The sequence below is a fragment of the Stegostoma tigrinum genome, chromosome 5 (genome assembly GCF_030684315.1).
Source record: "Stegostoma tigrinum isolate sSteTig4 chromosome 5, sSteTig4.hap1, whole genome shotgun sequence".
Taxonomy (NCBI): domain Eukaryota; kingdom Metazoa; phylum Chordata; class Chondrichthyes; order Orectolobiformes; family Stegostomatidae; genus Stegostoma; species Stegostoma tigrinum.
Genome location: NC_081358.1, coordinates 23,875,521 through 23,895,884, shown reverse-complemented (window position 1 = coordinate 23,895,884; position 20,364 = coordinate 23,875,521). Strand labels below are relative to the sequence as shown.

Below are 20,364 nucleotides of genomic sequence, written 5' to 3'. Positions count from 1 at the left end.
ATTTCTCTGATGATAAATTCTGTGTTCTGTGTGCTTCTGTCTCACTTCACCTGATGAAGGGGCTATGCTGTGAAAGCTTGTGATTTCAAACAAATCATTTGGACTATAATCTGCTGTCGTGTGACTTCTGCCTTTGTTCACCCCAGCCCAACACTGGCACCTCCACATCAAGTTTTAGCAAACGGTTTATTTGAACACTAGGAAGGGAATAGAAAGCAATGAAGGTGAACAAGCGAATGCTGAACCCCAAGATGGGTATATGTATAAGAGAAGTGGCACTGAATTAAACACTCCAAGAAAAGCAAAATGCCAGAATCTGAAATAAACACTGAGAATGCTGGAAAAACTCAACAGGTCCATGGAGAAGGAAATAGACTTCATATTTTGAGTGTGGTATGCCTCTTCTTCAGAACTTAAAATTCTGTTCTGTGACTTTTTTAAACTGATGTTGTTCAACTTCCTCATTTTCTTCAACTTTCTGTTCAGTTACTTAAAAGCTTTGTTAAAAGAAAAGGAATAACAGTGTGAGTTAAACTTTATATTGCTGTTTTGAGTGTGTGCCAGTATGAAGATAGTCGGAAAAGTGAGAATGTATAAATTACATTTCTTATGTCTTCAAAGAGCTTCAAACAAATGACAGCAAGCATGCTCTGGGACAATTACATCAGTTGGTTGCTAAATTAAGTGTGGAAACAGACTTTCACAAGATTCTTTACAAAGCACATTGCCCATTTCAAGTGCACAGAGCCTGGACCAGCACTTGGGGCAGAAAAGCTCAATACTTAAAGTTAATGGCTCAGAAAGCCAAGAGTAAGGCAAGACCCATCAGGGCAGAGTTATAATGTTTAAGAACAAGTGGCTGATCACTTCAGAAGAACCACAGTAATAGCCAAATGTTACAGTTGTCATGGGGTCTAATTGTATATGAGTATTGGTGATTTAGGCAGACCTGAGCTTCCTGCTGAGATGTCAGCTCTAACTATGAGCAGAGAAAAGGAGGACTAGCTAAGAAGTAGAAATAGAATGAGGGAAAAACTTGAAAGAAAGGCTACAATGTAATGATGGTATTCAAAACCAAACAAGATGTCTTGAAAATTGGAAATTGCACGCTCTATCAAATTGGGGAAATGGAGAGCTGCATGAAAGAGATGTTCAGACTCAACACTGACCTTCTGAATTTGGCTAACGTTGGTTGGAATCAAAAAGGAGGTGTTGTTCTTTTCAGGTGGGAATGAACATAAAACTGGAGTCAGAATAATGATGAAAAGAACAATGTTGAGATATTTTATGGCAAGTTTATTTTAATGTTTATCCATGGCATGAGGTCATTACTGGCTGGGCTAATATTTATTGCCCATCCCTAATTTCCCAGAGGGTAGTTTAGGCAACCACATTGTTGTGTCTCTAGAATGATGCCAGTTTTCTTCTTTAAAGACATTAGTGAACTGTATGGGATTTTACAATGGTCAAAGAGTGATACATTGCTTCCATTAAGCTAGCTTTTAATTCTAGATATTTCTTTCCTTGTTGCATTTGTGTCCCATTATGTTAGATGGTGAGATTTGAAGTTGTCATCTTCCGTAGTAGGACGTATACCCAAGTTCCGAAAGCATTGATCTGGGGTTCTGGATTAATAGCCTAGCAATATTACCATTGGTGATGAATTTAAAATGTCATGACCAAGTCAGGAGGGGTGAACCAACAATGTGTAGGATTTTGAAAGCCATGACTCCTTTCTTCACTTCATTCCTGGGCAACAGGTTTGAATTTAAAAGGGAGATGAAGTTGTTAATTTAATAAATCAATTATTCACTATGAATAACTTGCTGTAAGAATGAGCTAGTCAGGTTCCATAAATAAATGTGTAAAAGGTTAATTTTATTTCTTAAACTCACTCAAGCAAAGATGCAGAAATTTTCAACAAGGGATTTAAAATGTACAAATATATTCAACTACCCAGTCAAAATACAAAACAAAAACCACTCTTCAATCCCTCCCTCACCCCCATAACCATTCAAAAGAAGGCAATAGAACTCTGCAGAATCTCAGCTCCTAAATCTCGGTGCCTCAGGGATCAGCATTGAAATGCTGCTATTTACAATATATATTAATGATTTGGATGAGGGAACAAAATGCACTATCTCCAAGTTTGCAGATGATACCAAATTGGGTGGCAGGGTAAACTGTGACGAGACAATTTTCTGAAGAAGGGTCCAGGCCTGAAACGTCAGCTTTCCTGCTCCTCTGATGTTGCTTGGCCTGCTGTGTTCATCTAGCTCTGCACCCCTTTAGCATTAGATTATCTGGAACCTTGTTTACAGCTGAAGGGGCACTTTCCACATTAGCAGCTGCTTTCTAGGTTTCTCACTGGTGCAGTCACAACTGATTAATTTCCCTATTCATCGGGAGACATGTTTTGATTCAGAACTCTCAGCTTGCAGTATTGAAATCCTCTGATGGATCTCTCAGACATCAATGAGGAAGATTTCGAAGAAAGTGTCAGAGATGCGACAGACTTGTTACCTGTGGCACTTACTATCTAACTATGTTAGGTCATATCCTGTACATTATGTAACCAAAAACCAAGTTCTGTAAACTGTCGAAATATTGTGGACTTGGTGGCTTCAGCTTGTGTTCTTAGCAAATGCAGCATTTGAACTACTGTCGTCAATTTCCTTTCCTTTGAACAATGTTCTTCTCAAAAAGTTCACTGTATGTATATCAGGCCAATGATATATAATTAAAAATTAATACTCCCCACCAATAATTTAAATTAATATTTCTGATCAACACTTGTTATAACAAAAGGAAAACAAACTTTATATGTTCAAAATTGTATGTGACACTGCAGAATCGCAGTGATAAACAATTTGACATATTGTATGCGGTGGTGAAAAATGAATTGAAACAAGTGAAAAGTACAAGACACGTTGCTATTCATGGGCGATTTAACATAAAAGTCGGCAGAGGTAGGTGTGAAAATGTAGTTTGAGCTTGTATACCAGGAACAAAGAGCAGCAGACGTGAAGATCTGATGCTATTTTTTTGAGGAAACATGGTCATCATTAATATACAATCCTCAAACAACATTCAAGAAATCTATACATCATGAGGTGTTTTGAAGATCTTCGCAGAAATCAGATAAATTTTTTGATTAACAGGGAAAAGTACAAGAATAACATCAAACTGCTGTCACTTTGCCAAGTGTAGTTGTCAAAATTCAGGTCACTGCCTAATTGTAAGGAAGGTATCACTATAAACCCTAAAAAGAAATCCAATTAAAAGCCAAGCCTACCTGAACAGACTGAGAGATGAGTATACGAAAATGAAGTATGCTATAGAGGTTACATTAAAGTATGAAATATTGCTTTAGGAAGTGACAGATCAAGACCTCAGTGTGGGAGAAACAGTGGGAAAGTATTTGGCAATGTGGAAGCAGAACACAATCTGCAGTAATTGAATTTGTCCTTCAGAAAGAGGTAAACATCAACATGGGTGACTGATGAAATACTAGACTTCAGAATGCTACATTTGATGGCAGAAAAGGAAACATGATAAAAGCAATAAAAAACAAGCTAAAATGGTGGCTGTATAATGGGTAAGGAAGGAGAACCTTTTCAAAAACAAAATGCAGACAGACAATGGGTGGAGTGCATTGGTGAATAATATGATGATGAAGACAACGGAACTGGTACCATTAGAGAAAAACTAAGATAATTGAGGCAGAAGTCAGAGCAGCAATCCCAAAAATGAAAACAAGGAAAATATCTGGAATGAATTGGATACCAACAAACATCTGAACACCCTGCAATAATGTTAACTTCGAGATACTGACAGACCTCTGAAACAAAATTTACAGAACAGGATTTGTATTTGAGGATCTTGTGCAGTCAGTGCTTATTAAGATTTCAAATAAACCAAATGTCCTGGAGTATTCACAGCAAAAAAGAAAAGTGCCTCATGATGAAAATGATTTTAAGAATTGATTGGAAAAGAAATGATCAGGCTAATGTGTCTCAAGTGCAAAACATGCATATGTATTCTTTACAAACTATGAGGAGGTATTTGGTACAGTCTGCTATCTGAAAATAATTGAGTGCTTAGAAAAAACTAGTAATGGACAGCAGTAATAAAACGATAATCAGAATTAATACTTGTATCAGTCATCAACAGTGAGAGTTAACAGTGGCTTGTCTCAGCTTAACAAACAAAAGAGAGGTGTGCCAGGGATGTGGCATGTCCGCAAAACTCTTCAAGCATTGAGGATATCTTCAGAAAATTGAAAGATCTACCAGAGAGCAGTGGTTTGATTTGAAGGTCAGCACCGAGAGGTAATATTGCACTGTATTTCACATAATTCATTCATGGGCTGTGGGTAATGCTGCCTAGGTCAGTACTTATTAGAGATCCCCAGTTGCTCTTGAGAAGGTGGTGAAGCTAAGTTGTCAGCTTGAACCATTCTGGTTTGTCTGGTGTAAATAGACTCACAATACTGTTCAGGAGAAAGGTCCAGAATTTTGACTCAGCGATATTAAAGGAATGGTGATAGTTGGGATTGGTAGCATTCCCATGTATGTGCTGCCCTTGACCTTCTAGATGGTAGTGTTCATCGTGTTGGAAAGTGCTGTCTAAGTAGACTTGATAAATTTCTGCATCTTGCAGATGGTACATTGCTGTTACTGAATGACAGTGCTGGAGGGAATGAATGCTTGTGGATGTGGTGACAATGAAGTGGGCTGCTTTGCCCTGGATAGTGTTAACCTATTATGACCCTGGATTCCATCAAAATCCAGTCTGGCTCCGTTATCATGTTCCCCTGCAAACACTGGTATTCTCCTGTATGACCAGGCCCTGCGAGATTCTTTCCCACCGACCTCAATATCGGGTCTTCCTTCTTTCCAAAATCTGGTCAGTCCCGCACCCCTTCAAAATCCAATCTGCCCTGCCTTGCAATCCTCCACCCCTCTCCAAACTCCAGTCTTTCCTGTGTCACCCTGGTCCCCTCCCCCTCCATAATCTAGTCTGCTCCAACCTCTTGATCACTGTTGTCCTTGCCCTCTGGCACAGCCTAGCTCTCCTCTCGCTGTCCCATGAGTCTCTAAGGTTTTGCAGTTCGGACCTCCAGAGGTTAAAAATCAGGCAGGAAAACACACTGATGCTTCATCGCAGGCTGCCCCTGATGCTGTTACCCACCATAGTAATAAAACGTCTGCGGAACAACAAACCAGCTCAGCAAGCCAACCAACCTGAACACACACAACCTGAACTATAAATCTACTCCAAAACCTATGGGCTTAACACGCTTAAAATTCGCATGAAAATGGGAAAACTACACTCGAGAGAATGCAACCCACGGGCAATTCTACTTCTTACATGAATGTCTCAGGAACCAGGTATTACCATGCAGTGTGAGATACAAATCACCCATCAACAACCCACAAGCTCGCTAAACAACACAACAAAATGGCCGCAAAATGGTAAGGGTAGTGATAAACGACACACACAACTGGCTCCACGGATCCAACAGAGAAATTATGCACCAAAAAACTTTATTCCTAGAATCTACCAATCAAGCTGGACAACAGACATGGAACGAGCCATGAACATCAGCAACAGACCACAAGAGTGAAGAAAAGACAGACCCTTCAAGACAAGCTAGCCACACTTATCCACAAAAATGACAACAACAGAACAGACACCTGGATAAGAAACCTCTCTCACAGGAAACAGACAGACATGGAAAAAACCGTTCTCACCTGAGGACTGAACTACAACTACAGGGACACCAACAAAACGGAATCCGTGGCCACACTGGAAGCCATACGAAGGACCAACAATATCAACGAAGAAACACAACAAATGATAAGACAGACAGTAATCCCGATAATAACCAGAAGGAGCAAACTCAACACCCTCAATACATTGGAAAGACAGGCCCTAGAAGGACTGAAGAAGGACAAGAACATCACAATACTACCCGCAGACAAAGGGCGCATGATAGTAATACTGAATAAAAGGGACTACATCTCCAAGGTACAGGCACTGCTCGCCGATGAAAACACATACTGGCCAGTACAAACTGACCTGACGCCGCAACTAGGCAACAAAATCCTCTCCATGCTAATAAGACTTAAACAGACAGGAAAGAACAAAGCAGACTTCTTAAGAATGAAACCCAAAGGAACCAGCTCACCCCGATTCTACGGCCTCCCGAAAGTGCACAAGCCGAAGTACCCCTAAGACCCATAGTCTCTCTGCCAGGCACTCATCACACAGATTAGCCAAGGAACTACAAAGGAGACTCAGACTCGTAAGCCAACAAGTCATCCCACTCAGTCCACTCAGCCCAAGAATTTCTCAACTCCATCAAAGACATAAGGATAGATGTCAAGGTGGCAGTGATATCGTTTGATGTCACTGCCCTATTTACATCAATAGACATACCACTAGCAAGGGAAACAATGACAGCACTTCTGGAACAAGAGCAAGACCCCAGTGAAACCATCTCCACGGATAACATGCTCAAAGTACTGGACCTATGCCTTACTACACACTTCACTTTCAACGGCCAAACATACAAACAAATTAATAGGACACCCATGGGATCACCCATTTCCGAACTCATAGCAGAGGCAGTGCTGCAAAGACGATAAGGGGCGGCCCTTCTGTTAATCCAACCTAAACTATGGACACACTGCTTGGACGACACCTTTGTCATCATTAAATGGACCAAACTAGAGGAGACACACAAGCTTATAAACAGCATCCTCACTGGAATAAAATTCACTAGAAAGGAGGAGAAGAACAAACAGCTCCCATTCCTGGGCATGATGGTAGAGCGCAAGACAAATGGGGAACTCCAAACGAAAGTACACAGAGAAGCCACACACACGGACCAGGCACTGAACTTCAACAGTAACCATCCCAACACATACAAATGAAACTGCATGCGAACACTATTCAAACAGGCAACAACACATTGCAGCAACACTGAACTACGCCAAGAGGAAGAAGAATTCCTCTTCCAGATTTTCAAGGATAATGGATATCCAAAAACTGGGACAGAAGATATCTACACAAACAACATCAGGAAGATACTATGTGCCCCAACACACTCATCACACTACCCTCCATCAGGAACACATCGGAACTAACCACAAGACTCCTACGACTGTTGGGCATCAGAGTGGCATGCAAGCTCCCAACTCTATGACAACTGCTCACCCGAACTAAAGACCCACTCCCCGCCATGGACAGGACCAATGTCATCTATAAGATCCCCTGTAGAGACTGTGAGAAACACTACATCGGACAAACAGGAAAGAAACTAACAACCAGGGTACACAAACACGAATTGGCTACAAAAAGATACGACCAATACTCACTCATCTCAGTCCACATGGATAAGGAGAACCACCAATTCTACTGGGACCACACCAAAATCCTGGGACAGCTAAGCAGAGACAGGCATGGGAATTCCTAGAAGCCTGGCACTCCACAAAGAAAACCACTAATAAACACATAGAACTCGACCCCATATACACTCCACTACGAAGGAAAACCAGAAGTGAGGCAATCCAGCTCAACAGACTCCAGAGTTTAAAACCAAGGCAAGAAAACACACCACGCTTCATTGGAGGCTGCACTGATGATCTTATCCAGCACGGTAATGAAACATCTGCAGAACAACAAACCTGCTTGGCGAGCCAACCAACTTCAACATCCTCAACCTGAGCTGCAAATCTACTCCAAAACCTTATGTGACAGACTGTTTGGCCCAACTTACCATTTGACTACTTTAGGGTCCACTTGACTATCCAAAGTTTCTCATCTAAATCTACTATCTTAACTATCTATTCCTTTCCCCCTAGTTACTTGGCTAGGTTCCCCTTAAATGCAACTATACTGACAATCTTAAACCATTTCCTGTGCAATGAGCTATCACTCTTTGGGTGAAGAAGCTTCTTTTGGAATTCTTGATGATAATCTCATATTGAACGCTTCTAGTTATACTGTACTCAAGAAAAAAAAGCATTCTTCCTATTAGGGTTTACTCTTTCAAAACCCTTCACAATTTTAAATAATATTTTAAAGGTTTTTATAACTATGGTGATAAGCACTGCATGCAGTTCCTACTTACTGCTCAACTTAAATTTCATGAAGACAGTTGACTACTTCCAAAATATTTAAGTGTATATTTTCAACATCAGTACTGCAGCATTTTGGAATGGTGAGATGGCAGGATAATTCACAGTTAAGCTTGCAGCTTTTATTGCAGTGCCAACTGTTGCAAGGCAATTCTTTAAAGGGAAGGTTTCTTACATTGCTTCTAGCCTGGTTTGTTTTCTTCTGTCGGGGTGAGAATTCAGTGTGATCTAAGTTTTGCATTCACCCACAATGACTTTCAGTATCACTATATGATCAGTAGGAAACCTGTTTCTGTGGTATGAATTTGGTTGCACACTTTTCTTTCACATTAAAAACCTTTTCTGCAACCTGCTCCATCTGGTGGCTTAGACAAGGAATGGTTTGTGTTATGCAGTAAACTGGTGATTGCTCTACAGTGAGCACTCTGGAATAACTTTCTAGATCTCCTAACAATCTCAAATATAAGTTATTTAGTGGGAGGCTTTCTCAAATATATTTTTGAAATTTGTGATCTGCTTTGTAGTGCTTTGCCAAAATGTTGACATTTGTATGTGTTAAATTCATCCATCTTTAATGAACCTTAGAAGAAGCTGTTTTATAATGATTGCACGTTACCATGTGCATGCAATACGTCGCTCTGACACTGTTCACAGAAAAGTACGTATATCGTTTCACTTCATCACCCAAAAGAATTTGGGAGAAAATAACGTCATTTCTACAAATTCCTACATCGAGAAAATGTTAGAAATTCTGTCTTCCTGTTTCAATTGAAAGTTAAAAGATTGTATGGCGCCATTTGAGGAGGAGCAAGGAATTCATCTTAACCAGAATCACAGACTAAAGTTTGAAGTAACTGAAAATGCATTGCCTTGTCATCAAAGGCATCAGGAACAACAGAGTTATGAACTGATATGTTACAGCAGATGCATTTCTTGCATCATTCACTAGATCCAAGGAATTGAAGTTATTTCTGAAGCGTTGTAATTTTGGGAATAGAACAAAAGACAACTCTAGCTTCTCGTATTCTCCTCAAAAAGCACAGTAGCTTCTGGGTGAAAATTATTTTGCTGTACAGGGATGAGGTTAGGGTCTCATAGATATATTTTGTGATTGTAAAACAAGCATGAGAATGTGTTTATATTTTCCAAACATTTAGGCATCATTTACACTAACGGTCAGTCATCTGCTGTCTATTATATCTATTTAGTATTAAATTTGTATATGGGATATGCACTTCATTGAAAAATAAATGTCAATGTTTATGGTGCCTTTTACTCCTGTAGGTGGCTCTGTGATAGCTGTTTCAAAGTTCAAGGTATAACTCTGAACATCCCTGGAAAGCTGATATTTTGCTACAAATATTCATCTTCTGATTGTGCAATCTGGTCACAATGTTCCCAGAGATGTTTTATTGTCATTTTAGCTGCTTTATTTGTTATATCTGCCATATATTTCAAATTAACTCCAACTTCTGTTGTTCAAAATTAAGTAATAAAGACAAATCCAATTACATTTCGTAAAAATGAATATTTCTGTGTGTTTGTTAATGCCTTTAGTGAAGCTGATACTTGAAGGTCTTAACATATCTCAAACGTTTGGTCTTAGAACCACCTGTAATTTTGATGTTTAATCATGTTCAATGTAACTAATCTCCTAGCTGCATCAGTACTGTTCAGTCCATTATACTGATGTTTCCAGCAACTTCTACTCAGTAACTTTACATACAAAAATGAGAAATAATAAGGGCAAGAAGACAAATACTGAACTCCGCGTAAATCATATTATGTTTTTGCATTGTGTTTTATCTCTTTTTATCTACTTATTTCCTGTGGCTGCTTCTCTATTTGTTCCCTTAGACCGTTTAATACAATCTTTTTCATTTTTATAACAAATGAAGGGAAGCAGTGAATAACATTTATGTGGGCCATGGTGGAGTAATGGCCATTATGGTGTAAAAGAACAACCAGATGAGAAAAGCTCCGAAACAAAACAAAAGGTCAGATTCAGAGTGTTATCTGGAACTGTATCAGTCAGATTTCTCAAGTAGATTTTTTTCTGACTATGCAATTCAAGTCAAAATAGTTTGTGACTTGGAGAGTGTCGTGATTGTAATGAGGTCAGCTACGTGTATCTCATAGAATATGAGTTCTCTGAGTGGGGCTGTTTACATGGAACAATCAAGAAGCCCTGGCTGACAGATATAAACAGGAGTGTCAGACATCCTGTTCCCTCTGAAAGCAGCAAGTGGAGCATATGAATTACGCGGTATGCCGATAGAAGTGGACACCTTTGCCAGGCTAATTGAGCTTGGGGAGCACCACTTGAGCGAAGGGTAACTGCATAGCCTTAGTCTTGAGATATTCTGAACAGAGGGACTGTAGGTTGTCATAAAGCAAAGCCTTGCCTTGGCCAAATGGGCTTGGGCCCAAGCCTAATAGTGTGAAATTGTTTGAAAGAGAATGCCTTGATTGGCTCAAGATTTTTCAATTAGAAAATGCCTGAGTGAAACATGCAGAAGTTTTTTGGGAAGGTCTGGAGACTATCAAAGAGGCCAAGGCCATCTTGTATAGAATCATAGAATCCCTGCAGAGTGGAAGCAGGCTATTTGGCCCTTCAAGTCCACACTGATCCTCTGAAGAGCATCCCATCCAGACCCACTGCCCTACTTTATCCCTATAACCCTGCATTTTCCTATGGCTAATCTACCTAGCCTGCACATTGATGGACACTCTGAACAATTTAGCATGGCTAATCCACCTAGCCTGCACATCTTTGGACTGTGGGAGGAAACTACAGCACCTGGAGGAAACCCACGCAAATGTGGGGAGATTGTGCAAACTCCACACAGACAGTTACCATTCAAGGGTGGAATTAAACCTGGGCCCCTGACGCTGCGAAGCAGCACAAAGCCACCATGCTGCATGTTGACCAGGAAACAATTCCACGATTCTCCAAGGCTCACCTGGTACTCTTTGCCTTATATGTAAAAGTGGAGGCAGAAATCAGAAGGCTGACATGTAAAGGAATCATCAAACCAGTACAGTTTGCAGAATGGGCAGAACTAGTTCTGAAGCTTGTCAGGTTGGTTTGACTTTGTGGGGATTTTAAACAAAAGACAAACTGCTGTTCACAGTTGGATAAATAGTGAATTCCTTGCGCAGATGACTTATATGCAAAGCTGGTTGGGGGGGCGCTGTCCTTCATGATGCTGACCATGAGCCAGGTATACTGGCAACTGTGGTTAGATGAAGATTCCCAGAAGTGTGTTGCAATCAATACCCATAAGAGTTTCTATCTACATATGAGACTGCCATTTGGGTTGTCATCAGCCTGTGCCATTTTTCAGTGGATGTTAGAGAATGTTGGTCAAGGTCTACTCCAGGTCACCTTTTATCTGGATGATGTGCTAATAACAGAGAAGAGTAATAACGAGCGCTGAGGGAACTTGGATATAGTCCTTAGATGTTTCTCTAAGTTGTGTATATGCCTTAGGAGGGAAAAGAAGAGTGCGTTCCAGGCACTCCAAATGACCCACTGGGCTACAGAGTCACCAAGGCTGGGTTACACACATTGGAAGATAAAATGACGGTGATCAAAGGTCCTGCAGCTTCCATTGTTTCTAATCGAGCTTAGGCCTTCCCTTGGACTGGTGAATTATCATGGAAAGTTCGTATGTAGCCCAGCCTCCATCTTGGCACCCTTGCATCTGCTACTGAAAAATTGGCAGGCTTGGAAATGGTGTAATAACTGAGTCATAACCTTCAGGGGTATGAAGGACCAGCTATTATTGTCTAAGGTGAAATGGCATCAGGAATGACAGTGTTGGACACAAGACTACCCCAAGTGGGAGAGTCAATTTATTTCAGGGTACGAAGTTTGGTGTCAAAACCATGGGACTGGATCTGCATGGGTAAGAGGCATGGTTGATTCAAGGCCAAGTCCCATGATAGACAAAATTTGGGTAGGAGACGTGGTCCTGAACAAGCACACAGACCACATGAAACCTGCAAACCCGCAAGAGGGCAGGAGTAAAGCATACCCGGCCCGCAGAACAGCCAGAAGATCTTTTGGAACCTATGGATTGACCCCCTGTTTCTAGGATCAAGGAAACCTAGGAGTCTGAGGTCTTTATCATGAATCTGGTAGTGCTGCTGGTGGAGATGGACACAATGAATGCCACAGCCTCAATGCCTTTACAGCCTGAAGAAGAGAATGCATTTGTTCTGAGACTGTACTGATGCAAGAGGTGGGCTACAGTCCGGTGAATGCCCATATCCGAGTCAGAGGAATTGGATATGGTGCAAAAATGCCCCAGGAAAGGCTGCAAGAAAAGAAAAAACAGGCCAATATCCCCAGACTTAGAGGGAGAGGGGTGTAGTGGTTGTAATGAGGTCATCCAGGTGGATTTCATAGAATGTGAGTTCCGTGATTGGGGCTATTAACCTGGTCTAATCAGGGATTCCCTGGCTGACAAGTATAAACAGAAATGTCAGATGTTCTATTCACTCCTGAGAACTGGCTCTGAGGAAGCCAGACCAGTGTCAAGTACTATCCACATGTAAATAATGGGTGACTTGGTGACAGGATAATGTCCTGTGGAGTTATTTCAGAGAGAAACTTGCTTGTGCTGTTCCCATATGTCAGCTGCCCTTGGTCTTCTGGGTGGTAGAAGTCATGGATCACTGAAAGAGGTTTGGCGAGCTGTTGCAATATATCTCATAGATGGTGCACACTGCTAATCCGTGTGTGCACGTGTTGAGCAAGTGAACATTTACAAAGGTAACCAGTGTGTTGATCAAATGGCATTCTTTGTCTTGGATGGTGTTGAGCTTCCTGAGTGTTGTGGAAGAACATTCAATCACATTTCTTATTTTTACTTTGTTAATGGTGAAAAGTTTTGGGCACTAGGAAGCTGTATTATTTCCAGCCTTCTCTTGCGCTGGTAGCCACAGTACTTGTGCGACTGATCCACTTATGTACCTTGTGAAGGGTGACTCCTCAGAAATGTAAACCAGCTCTAATGTTGAAAAGAAGATCCATTGCAATATTTCTGCTGAAACTTGAACTTTATTCTCCTTAGCCTCTTGGATGGCTAACTTGCTTTGGTCATATGCAAAGTTTGAGAAAACCATAAATGTTCTTCTACCATCATGCTAAATCACATTAGACCAATCAATTAAGTCAACAGTTCATAGACTTTTTGTCTTAATTAGAACATCTCTGCAAAGTTGTTCTCCAATTATATTCATTTTTGTAAATTTTTGGTCTATTTTTTGTCACCACCTTATTGATCAAAGGAGAGTTATAGTTCCTAATGTAAAAACATCTACTTAGCTCCTCAAGTTTATGTTTATTTACTTTGGGGATTTAGGAATTTGAACATCTATTTCTATAAGACCATAAGACATAGCAGTGGAAGCAAGGCCATTTGGCCCATCGAGTCCACTCCGCCATTTATTCATGGCTGATGGGTGTTTCAACTCCACTTCCCTGCACTCTCCCCGTAGCCCTTGATTCCTTGTGAGATCAAGAATTTATCAATTTCTGCCTTGAAGACATTTAATGTCCCGGTCTCCACTGCACTTCTGTAACAGTTAAAAGCCTTAATGGGATTATGAACAGCATTCTTACTTCTGTCATTTGTTTAGCAAAGCCAGGGGTTCAGCTAAAGCATTTCTCTTCATTCTTTTATGGATTCTTGGAGTTTCCTCAGTCAGGTCTGAATTGGCAGTGCTTGCACACGAGTGGTTGATACATTTATTAATAGCACTTCTTTAAGTTTGAAGATGATCCTAACTTCTCTAACCTATCTTCCTGACTGAACTTCCTCGTTCCTGGTACCATTGCTATGGACCTTTACTGCACTCTTTTTAATGACTTTACATCCTTCGTAAGGTGTGGCATCTGGAACTGAGCTCAAGCCTAATACAAGTTCAACATAACTTCCTTGCTCTTGTGTCCTGTATTCCTATGAATGAAGTCTAGAATAACATATGCTTTGTTAATTGCAGCTCAACTCGATTTGGTTTGATCTTGATAAGAATTTAATTCCATTTGATTTGCTTCATGTCAAAATTAGGTAATTTTATGTGTGGTCCTGGGCTTCACTGTTCTTATAACTAATGAACCCACATGATCATGTGACACATCTGCAATACAGGAGAGATGAACCCAGATCTTCAAGCCCTGAGTAGGGAACGATACCCGTACCACAAAGCCATCCTGGTGGTTTATAGAATTGGCAGAGGAAGCTAAAAGTTCAGTTGCATATTATGTGTGATTGTTACCATTAAATTTGGGCGTGCTTAGCTGCGATACTCCCAGAAAATTGGGAAAGTGTGAGAATACAGCGAGTGTATACACAATTCATAGAATGAAGAAAATCTTACAAGTGTATGTTTGTTGTTCTTCGCATCAGTGTGGATTTTTAATGTTTATTAGATGATGAGCTAAAATTGTAGCAGAGAATAGGAATAAATGGGTTTGGATCAATTGGTACAAATAACATTTATTTACATAAACATAATCGGGATAATTGGGTTATATTTCCATTATAGATTAGAATAAATAATTTTTGCACTGAACAACACAAGGGAGGTGCTGTATTTCTAAGCTGATACTCAAAAAGATCCCGCTCAAAAGCTTCTCCTTGACATGCAGCTTCAGCAATATGCTGCAATGGGATTTGAATTTTCATGTAACTGTAAAAATTGTTAATCATTGCTGTGTTTTTACGCTTTCTACAAACTGAAAGAGCAATGTTTACACTTCTTAATGGCTTCCTTTATGGTTGCTAATTGATTTGCTTCATTACCATATGCCATTAGGGTAGTGGAATGCAGTAAATGAGCTGTTTGATGCTAGAACATAATGAACTAATTGGGCTAATTAAAATCAATGTGTGCCAATATTTAACCAAGAATTGGAATGCTACTTTTATCTGTGGAAGCCACCAACTCAGTAACTGAGATCTAATGCTGATTTATGAGTGCCTGATGATCATTAGTTGGAATAAATTGATTGTAGTAGTAGAACCAGCATTATTCAAGTAGATGATACTAAGTGCATTGTTAGGTTACCAAAAAGGGCAAGCTTACACATGTTGTAGATTGTCACCTTAAACCTCTGTTCGTATATCAGACTGCTAATGTGAAGATTTACTTTATTGCTTGGACAGTTATTAAATAGTGTTTTCTACTTTGTGTGATGGATTCACATTCATGGTGAAAATTTAAACAAGAAGTTAAAATTTAAAATGATGCACTTCCTAATTAACATATTTTGTAAGCATGTGCACTGTTAAAGGAAATACAAATAAAATAATGTTACACCTGACAATGTTTCTGGAATGTAACACAAGTCTATTTGCCAGTTCATCTATTCAGATATTGTTGGCTTCAATAAGAGTTTTTGCAGTTTATTGCTGGAGCTGTGACGCAGGTGTAATACCATCCTTACAGCATTAAAATTGGCATGGATTGTTCTTTTTTTAACTCAGTGACCAACGCCAATTTTATTTAAAGTGGAATGGGAAGAATACATTTTGAGTAGGAGTTAGATCAAGGATATGAAGTATCTCCACAGAGGCTGACATCCGAACACCAAGTCACCCTTTATTTATGCATGGAGAATCCTTGATAATGATCCACCTCCCTTAGAGCCAGGCTTCAAATTGATCAGGATGTCTGACACTCCTGTTCTTATTTGTCATCCAGAGCTCCCTGATTGAACCAAATTAACAGCCCCAATCAGGCAACTCCTATTCTATGAGGACTACCTGGCTGACCTCGTTGTAATCACTTCAGGATAGAAGCCAATGTCAAATAGGGTTTTAAGGAGTCTTTTTTGAAGATGGTGTGATTCTACAGGCAGGGTAGGATAAAAATGTGCGAAAATTTGTAAACCACAGCTCTGGATAGCTTGGTGAAGAAATTTTACTGCACATTGGGATATGATTGAAATGCTTTTTGTGAGAAACTCGTTTATGTAAGGTGGAACTTAAGGAGGGAGACTGTGACAAATGTAATCGTTCCATCTTCTGAGTCAAGTGCTGCACCTTGGTGATGCCATTGGAAAACAGTGTTAGTTTTCCTGTAAACACTGGTGCTCTTGTCGTTACCACACTTCATTTCTTCACTGTTGCAAAATTATTAGATTACTTATCCAATGTCTACTACTGGATGAAACAAAATTTCTTATGATGAAGTTTTGGGAAATCTGAAGCCGTTGTTTTCAGATCCTTTTCCAAGCTCTGTACTGATTCCATATCAACTCTCAGGCAGCAGTCTAAGATTAAGCTGACTTTTTGCAACCTTTGTGGCTTCACCCAAGACTACCTTTTTCTACCTGCATAACATCAGCCAACTTCACCCTGTCTTAGCTTATTTACTGTTAAAACTCTTGTTCATGCCTTCATTGCCTCTCGATTTGACAGTTCTGATACACCCCTAGCTGATCACCCGTGTTCTCCCTTCACCAAATTTGATGTCTTCTAAAAGTTTATGTCTTAAATGTCTTAACTCATCAAGTTCCATACTTCCAAGGTACCCCCCCCTCACTCTGTGGTTCACCCACATTGGCTCACCAATGTTATGGACCAGGCCAGATCTCCTGAAGTATATTTTGGAGATGTTGTAGACCCTAACCTTTACATTTTTGATTTGGAGGTGCTGGTGTTGGACTGCGGTGGACAAAATCAGAAGACTTCATCTGTTGAAGGAGCAGCGCTCCGAAAACTTGTGATTTCAAGTAAACCTGTTGGACTATAACCTGCTGTCGTGTGACTCCTGACTTTATATTTTTGAAAAGGGAATTGTAGGGGAGCTGTGCTCCAGAAATGATTTGATTGGCCCTTTAGTAAGCTTTAATCAAAATACATTTTATTCTTACAATACAGTTAGAATACAACAAGAAGAAAAATTGGCATTACTTTATTCTATAGAAATACTTAACACAAGAATATATTTAATGACTTAGCATCAAATGTTCTGACATAGTCGGCATCCCATAAACACACCTTCTGGCAAAAATGCAATTCAGCAAAACAGGAATTATTCTCACGTGCTGTCTCTTCACTCTAGCAGCAGAGGACTCAAGCTTTTCGCTCCAGCAGCCAACAGAAACCTTCTCAACTAAATTAAAGCAAAACTAAATCCTTCCTAGCTCTATGTGAGCCCTGATCACATCTATTCATGAAAACACCCAGGGAGATCTTAAAAACTGTTTACCAACTGCCCCTCTGAAGGAGACATTTCTGCACTACTGTGACAATAACACTTTGCAAGAGAAACAGGCCCAAACATATCTCTTAAAAACATAGTTAACAGGGTGTGGAGCTGGATGAACGCAGCAGGCCAGGCAGCATCAAAGGAGCAAGAAAGTTGCCGTTTCAGGTTTGGACACTTCATCAGAAATGGGAGAGGGGAAGAGGGTTCTAAAATAAATAGAGAAGGGGGAGGTGGTGATAGAAGATAGATAGTAGAGCAGATAGGTGGAGAGAAGACTGACAGGTCAAGGAGGCGGAGATGAAGCTACTTTACTAAAAGCATACTACCATCACACTGCCTTGCTTACCCTTGTTTGCAAATACTGTTGTGACCTGGGCTGTATATCTATGTAATCTCCTCCAGCCCTTGACACTGGGATGTCTATATTTTCTAATTTTGGACCCTTAAGTATCCCTGATTTAAATCCGGCAGTATAGCTGATTGCATCATCGGTTGCCCAAGACTTTGGAATACCATCCTTATACCTCATTAGTCACTTTGGTCATTTAAGACAGTCTGTATAACCTATGCCTTTAACCAATCACCTGACCTAACACCCTCATATATACCTTGGTGTCATCTCTTGTGGTACAGCGTGCCTGTAGAGTGCCTTGTGATGTTTTGAAGAATGTTAAAAATATAATAAATACTATTTATATAAATATACGTGTATCTCTTAATTGCAATCAGAGAAAAACCACCTTTAATTGCACTAGCAAATCACAGCAGAGTTATTAGCTTAATTATATGATAGAACCTCCAACTGAATCTGTATATTTTGCAAAGGAAAGAAATGCGCAATTATTAAGTGAACTTTGGAACAGCAGTAGTGGGAAACAGCTTATAAATGCTTGTGTTTTTTTTCCTTTTTTTTCACAAATTCTTGAGTTGGCAATGAGACAAAGTATGAAAGACAATATTTTCATTCCCAATGGTTAGAATTCAAGCCACAACAATTCTGCACCTGTCAGATGGCAGTAAGGCCTAGTCCAAATTAAATTTCAACAGTCTCTCCAAGTTCCTTCTGGGTAAAAGTGCAAGCTGGCCCTAAATTTCGCAGTAGAAATGGGAGGATATTGTATGTATGGAGCAAATTCAATGCACTACTATAAGGAATACTATATCTAGTATTGTATTTGAAATTTAAAAAAATCTATTGCTGATTGAGTATTTTTCTAGGTAACTATAAGCTAAGGTAAGCAACCACATTTCTGTCAGTTTAATCTTAATGGTGAGCTGCCTTCTAGAAATTGTAATTCCAGACCAAATTATATTGGTGAGTTTTGGCAAGCCAGCATAGATCTGTTAAGGATCCCACATTCAACTAAGTTGTTAACATTTCTTGATAAGATAACAAATAGGGCTAAGAGGTGTTTTCATCAGGCAAAGATGGTTGGAATGACTTCCTTGTCTTTTCCTCACAGTTTGATAGGGTGTTTAAGAATTTAAGATGGAATTGCTAGTCCAGAGTAGACAGTTTATAATCAACCTGTTCAGCAACTTTGCACATGGGATTTGAATACAGATCTTCTAGCTCAGAGGTCAGGAAACTATAAATGCATCATAACAGCCTTCCACAACTGCCAGTTAGTGTATACACCTAATTATTTGTGTGCTTGTTGTAAAGAATTAGCGAACTGGTTTTTTTGAATTTTAAATTCATTGACCTGAAACTAACCTGGATAAAAACGTTAACAGGTTTACATCTGTCTTGAAATCACAGCATTCAATACATAGAAAACAGAGGTAGATAAATGTGCCTGAATGCTATATCTCTCAATTCAAGTCCAAGTATAGTCATAAAGCTTGACTGATCATGTGATTTGTCTCCCAACTGCCCTCAGAAGTCCAAAAATACATTGTATGTTTCAAAAAGTAGCTTTGATAAGCTTACATTAGCACAGCTCACCTCCGCCATGAATTCAAGGCCACAGGCGATTACATTTTAATGTTCCGTTTTCCAACTTTAAATTTTAGGTGTTCTTCCTTGTACTTTGCTGAAAGCAGAGTAAATAGAGTCTTTCATATTTCCCAGGGGCCCTAGACTCCTCCCATGAGGGAAAATACTCGCTGAGCTTTTAGCCTGTCAAGCCCCCTTTAAGAATCTTATGTTTCAATAAGATCACCTTATTCTTCCAATTTCCAGTGAGTAGAATTCCAGCATGTTTAATCTTTGCTGATAAGACAATCTTTCCATACTTGGAATCATCTTAGTGAATGTTGTGTGAACTGATTCTAAATAGAACATAGAACATTTCAGCACAGTACAGGCCCTTCGGCCCTTGATGTTGTGCTGACCTGTCATACCGATCTCAAGACCATCGAACCTACACTATTCCATGTACGTCCATGTGCTTATCCAATGACGACTTAAATGTACTTAAAGTTGGCGAAAAATGAAATAATATTTTTCCTTATGAAGATGAAAACTGCTCACAGTACTCCAGATGTGGTCTCACAAGCACCATGTATGGTTGCAAGAAGATTTCCCTACTTTTATACTCGTAACTCCCTTGAAATAAGGGCCAGCATTCCATTAGCCTTCCTGATTATCTGCTATACCTGTGTTGCTAGCATTCTGTGTTCATGCACAAGTATCCCAAGTCCCGAAATGTTGTAGCTTCCCGCAGCTTTCCCAATTTAATGATCTATAACTTGGTCTACAGTACAAAATTTCAAAAGGACATTGGCAAATTGAAGGAATCAATGGATAAGTGGCAGATTAAACTTAATGCAGCGGGGCAATTCATTTTGATAGAACAACTGCAGAGAGGCAAAACAAAATAAGAGTGTATAATACTAAAAGGCATACAGGCCACGTGAGCAGTTTATGTTGAGAAACCTTACTGTATCTTGGCCTTTATTACTAGGGGCATAAAGTACAAAAAGAAGGAAGTTATCTTAAATTTGTGGAAGACACTAGTTCAGGCTCAGCTGCAATGTTGCATCC

The 20,364-nt window shown here is 39.8% G+C and overlaps 1 protein-coding gene across 1 annotated transcript in view; it reads left to right on the top strand.

Annotated features, from left to right (window-relative positions):
• The window catches only part of LOC125452104 (uncharacterized), a 462,089-nt gene that overhangs the window by 29,345 nt on the left and 412,380 nt on the right, over window positions 1-20,364 (top strand). The gene's annotated exons all lie outside the window — the stretch shown is intronic.